This window comes from Morone saxatilis, unplaced genomic scaffold, assembly GCF_004916995.1.
Source record: "Morone saxatilis isolate NCDOM2014 unplaced genomic scaffold, NCSU_SB_2.0 Contig20, whole genome shotgun sequence".
Lineage (NCBI taxonomy): Eukaryota > Metazoa > Chordata > Actinopteri > Moronidae > Morone > Morone saxatilis.
In genome coordinates this window covers 491,104-496,544 of record NW_023339763.1, presented here as the reverse complement: position 1 = coordinate 496,544, position 5,441 = coordinate 491,104, and the positions used below count along the sequence as shown (strand labels likewise).

Here is a 5,441-nt window from a genome sequence, read left to right as displayed (position 1 = left end):
TCACCTTCTGGTTCTCTGCCATGTTCCTCACACTGGCCAGGTCTGTGTGGTTCTCTCTGCAGTAGCTCTGGGCCTGGGTCCATGTCATGAGATTGTTGTTGAGGACAAATGTCACATTGGGTCCTGGAAATAAATAAATCAATTGTAATCAAGGGTTCTCCCCCAATGTTTGTTCTGGGGATTTAAATTAAATGATGATTGGGATATTTGCCTATAAACAAGATTGTTCATCATTCTCTGTAGAACAATAGAAAAGAAGAAGAGTGTGTAGTTAATATGAACACCCACAGCCACCGTGTCTGAACACAAACTCAAAGGAACCAGAGCAAAGGAAAAAAACTTCACTCACCTTTCTTTTTTAATGAATATGTATTGGAATTAGTGTTATAAATGATCTGTAATAGGAAGCTCACCGCTGACATCAAAGCAGACTGATTTGGTGGCACATGTGCAGGGGTTATCGCGCCAACGTCCATTATCATATATGGCAACACAATGTTCTACACTTTCGTAGTTGTCTGGTTGCCCAACCTCCCAGTTCCTGAACTCTGCCTCCTGCCTGTCTTCATAGAACATTTGATCTGCCAGTGACCACCTCCAGCTGTTCCTGTCGTCGTACAGCCCTATCCAGGCTCCCTGAAAGCAACAGCATAACAACAGAATAACTTCAATTCTCATATAAAACATTTATTAGCCTTGAAATTACCTGGCTAAACTTAAAGCTACTCAACGATATCTTTTCATATAGCAAGTATGAATCTGATCCTCTACCAGTAGATTTACTGATAACCTTTGTACAGTGCCAGAGGGCTCAATGCACAGTAACTAAAGAAAACATATGTTAATACACGAAACAAATATAAGTAAAGAAAACATCTTCACCAATTTGTAAACACATGTACAGCTTTTACAAAAATAAAAAACTATAAACACTGCAAATCCCACAGAACACAAGACAAATCAATTCAGTTAGTGGAGCAATGTTTAGTTTTAACATTCTGATTGCATCACTCAGATATTATGTACTATGTAAATATCTGCAATCATATCTGAATCATGCTATCGGAATATTAAAAATACAATAATTACACTGTTTGCTCATTTTCCAACATTCCTCCAATCAGTCAACTTCAGTAACTTCACAAGCCACAAACCACACCAACGGATCGCATGTCTCGGTTGTTCATCCTTTATTTCTGTCCCCTTGATACTTTCGTTATTTATAATTGTGTTCTGAGAAGATTGTGAAGTCAAAATTCATTATGACAAATGGTGTTAATTTTAGCCAACAATAAATTATGTAACAATACAAAGCTAACCATTCACCAAGAGCAATGCAAGCAGGGTCATCCGACTAGTTAAGCTGGGGTTGGCAGGCTAGCATTCCTTCATGGTGTTGGCTGATGGGGTGATTTGTGAATGGAAAGCTTATTAATAGTATTTATTAATAGCATGGAGTCACTGGCCCAAATAAAATATAGGTACATGGCAGATGTAAGTACGTTATTCTAAATATGACGTAATTTTTTCTTCCAGTGTTCAGTCTATTGTTTGTAACTTTTGGCCAATTCCCAGGATGATGCTAACTGGCCCCTACAAACCATGCACCAAGCAACCTGACACTAACTGAAGTTCACTTGACGGCCACTGGATTCATACAACCTTTAAGTTGCAGTGGGTTGAACTCTCAGGGTCACCGTACCGGTGTACGGCTACAATTATTTAAAGTAGCTGAAATCAAGAATACACATCTTGTGAAGTTGAGCGCANNTGAGGAGCAAAAGAGGAAGTAGCACGGCCCCGAACCGAACACCCTAAGGGGATAAAAGGTGCTACACAAGGAGGATCGTGGTTAGTCCTCGGCCGGCTCTCGGGTTCAAGACTTGCTGATCAATCGACCACATCGGAGCAACTCATCTTTGAACTTAGAATTTCAACTCAAGAGACGGAGCAAACAAACAAGCTATCATCCCCGAAAGAGAAGTCCAACTACCTACAGCCGAGACGGGAGCGACGGGCAGAGGAGGATTAACCATTTCCACCTGGCTTCAGGTTCCAATTGTTCACCAAGGACCATTTTTTTGTTCACCCTGCCATCAGATACTGCACTCAGAGACTTTGCGGACTTTGGACAAAGTCAGGAGTTTCAACAGCAACCAACAGTACGGCAGGCAAGCACTGCTGGACTGGCCATCGGGCATACCGGGCATTTGTCACGATGGTGATTTATTTTATTTTATTTTTTTACTAATGGTACTACGTACTAGTAGCTATTAGTAATGATGATTAGTCCCATGATACCCCTACTTGGGGCCCAAAACCTGTTTAGATCAGACCATTAGTGGATCTCTGGGCTGGGACGCAATTACGGCCGAGGGCCGATGCCCCTCCCTCTCTGGGCCTCTGCTGTCAATCAATCAATCATACAGAGAGAGAGGAGATCACGAAAATGGAGAACAGCAAGAAGCGGAAAGGAGGCGCGGAAAAAAGTTGGGGAAGGCATCATCCTCCCTGCACTTGGCAATAAATCCATTCGAGTGGCCAACCATCGCGGGCGCACCGTCCGGGGTGATGGACACCAATTTCCACACTGGGAGCTGAGTTTTCTCAATACAGCTTTTAAAAGACTGAAAAATGTCCTCTCCCCACACGAGTTCTTTCATGGGTACGGTACGGTTAACAGCTCCTCTTTTGCAATCATATCGAATAAAAATGCACAACTGGGCTGTGTCATTCACGTCTGTAGACTCTAAAACACTTGCAGTCCGCTATATCCCTCCAAAGTTTCTGGGTCTCATCCTCGGCCCATGCTTCACAGCGACTGTTAGTACAGCTGACCTGTGTCAGAAACGGTCAGACGTTAGAATGGTTGTCCTGTATGTCAATCAAGTGACAAACATTATAGTGAGGATGGATGATAGGCTGACCTTTGCGATCGACCGGTAGATCGCGATCGACGTAATGGTCTATATTATAAGACTGTAAAAAGTACTTGCACTTCTAAGCTTTCCACAGCAGAGTTTGTGGAATATGTTGTCATATTGTGGTTTAAGCTAGCTAAAGTTATCTTGCTTATTAACATAGACAAATTGCTAGCTAGCTAATTTAGCAAAATACTGTCAGTTAGCTTTATCCAGACTCCCAGGGCTGATCTGGTTGGTTTGCCATTTGCAGGTTACTCATATCTGTTTTGGGCGTGTGTGTTGCCGTTGTGTAGGCTGGAGTTCATGTTATGTTTTTCTGTTTATGTTCAGTAATTAGGGCCTCGCATGCCAAGGGCCTCACATGCCAATTCCCTCAGGGCCTGGTACCCAGCTCTATTAACTCCTCCAGCTCCTGAAGTTGCCTTGCAGGTTTTGGAGATCAGAGATCATTAGCAGGATACTTTACATTTCAGGCAGACGTCCAACAGCGGCAAGCAGCGACAAAAGCAGCAGATTACCTGTGTTTGAACATGTTGCATTGCTGTTGCAACAGAGGTTGCTGATACAACTTGTCAACAGTCCAAACAAGTGGAGTTTTCACAGAAACCTTCCTCAAGAGAACTTTATTGAACTCTGTACAATCACTGATAGACTGTGTTTATTGGTCCTGTGATAACAAGAGTTGAGTTTGTGTTTCATGACTGACTGGTGCTCTCTTCTCTTTCCAGACCAGATCGAGTTGAACCACAAGGACCTGCGCTGGGTGGGAGCCTGGTGGCTTGGCTTCCTGGTGGCGTCCTGCCTCCTCTTCCTTACTGCACTGCCTTACTTATTCTTCCCCAGAAACATGCCCAAAGAGGTGAGCAGAAACAGTCCTACCTGAGCTAAAGCAGCACCAATGATCCCCTCTTTTAATAAAGTCTACTTTTCAAGACTCAATGAAACTTGACGACAATGTTCTAACTACTAACTTTGAATATTGCCACCTGGTCAGTGGTCCTCCATATAAAGAAGAGTAAATATGTCCTGTTAGACTATCAAAATAAAGCTTGCAGGGTTAACGTTGTAAAACAGCTGCAGCTTGGTTAGGTTTAGGAAAAGGACGTTCATGATGTGCACCAAAATGTTTGATGGGACATTTTAATGGCATTCTGGCTCCCCACAGAACTGTTCAATACATGAATATTGATTGGCTCTGGCTAAATTAGAGAAAGACCAGTTTGTTTCCTGTTAGCAGCCTGTATGAGTTGCTTATTACTATATGAAGGAGACTCCTTATAACATTTACAGAGACCCAACAGTTCCCACCATGAGCAAGCACTTGGTGACAGCAGCAAGGAAAAACTTCCTTTTAAGAGGCAGAAACCTAGGACAGACCCCTTGGCTTTTAACAGGAGAGAGAGAGACAGAGAGAGAGACAGAGAGAGAGAGACAGACAGACAGACAGAGGTGCACAGCAACAACAGTAGCAACAACTACACTAATAGTAATATTAGGATACACAATAATGGAAATAAACCTGCCAGCCATCCAACATGTTACAAAACCTGAATCAAATCGATTCACAATAGAAACTTCCTGCTGGGAAACCTATCTAACGGTATTAGGTGGTGTAATGTTGAAGCTGTGAACTCTCTGCTCTCTGTGGTTTACTGATGTGTTTATTGCTTTATTCAAACAAAGCTTGCGATGGCAGCAGCCTACGTGACGACAGCTTATCTTAGTTATACCCACTGAAGTGATAAAGATCAGCTGGGGTTAAACTGTAACACATGATGAGGGGAGAGTTTTGTTTGACATTTGGGAATGAAGAGCAGGAAATGAGCCTGAGCGGTTTGGCTAAAAATATCTGTAGTTGTGTTGCTGGCAAAAACAGAATCAGCATTATTATAGTTGAAAGTAGAAGCCGCCACAGTTTGCTGACCTGCACAATCCTCTGTTGTTTTATTAAACTGCATCAAATACACAAAGTGACAGAAGATCGTGGGATTGATATGACAAGATTTCATTGATCCCTAAAAGGAGAAATTCATGTGCAGCACAAGAGAAAGCTTAAAGATGTAAATAAGGGGAAGAACTTAAAAATGAATTTCTCCTGTGCCTTCGTTCTCTTCTCTTCCCTACAGTGCCAACAGTGTGCAACACTAGTTAACGTTAGCCTATAAATGGAGTCCGCTAACGTCTACAAAGTCCAACACAGAGTCCAAAGTCAAAGCTCATATTACTGCTAAGCTAGTGGAACATAATGTCTGATTGGGCTTTTAGCTGGATAACGTTAGCTTGGTTGTTAACACGGACAAATTCCTAGTTAGCTAATGTAGCAAAATACTGTCAGCTAGCTTCATCCAGACTCGTTAGCTTGCTTGCTCACTGATATTATTTTATTATTTTCTAGTAAAATACTATCTGAGTAGCTTCCCAGCTGGGAGCGTACCTATGTTCCCCGGGTCCTATGTTCCCCGCTTTGTATGGGACCGGGGAACCCTAACCTTAGTGGGGAACATAGGACCCCGGGGA

General features: G+C 42.6%; 1 protein-coding gene across 1 annotated transcript in view; it reads left to right on the top strand.

Annotated features, from left to right (window-relative positions):
• Window positions 1-5,441, top strand: part of slco2b1 (solute carrier organic anion transporter family, member 2B1) — a gene marked incomplete in the record, with an annotated part of 34,179 nt that overhangs the window by 13,072 nt on the left and 15,666 nt on the right.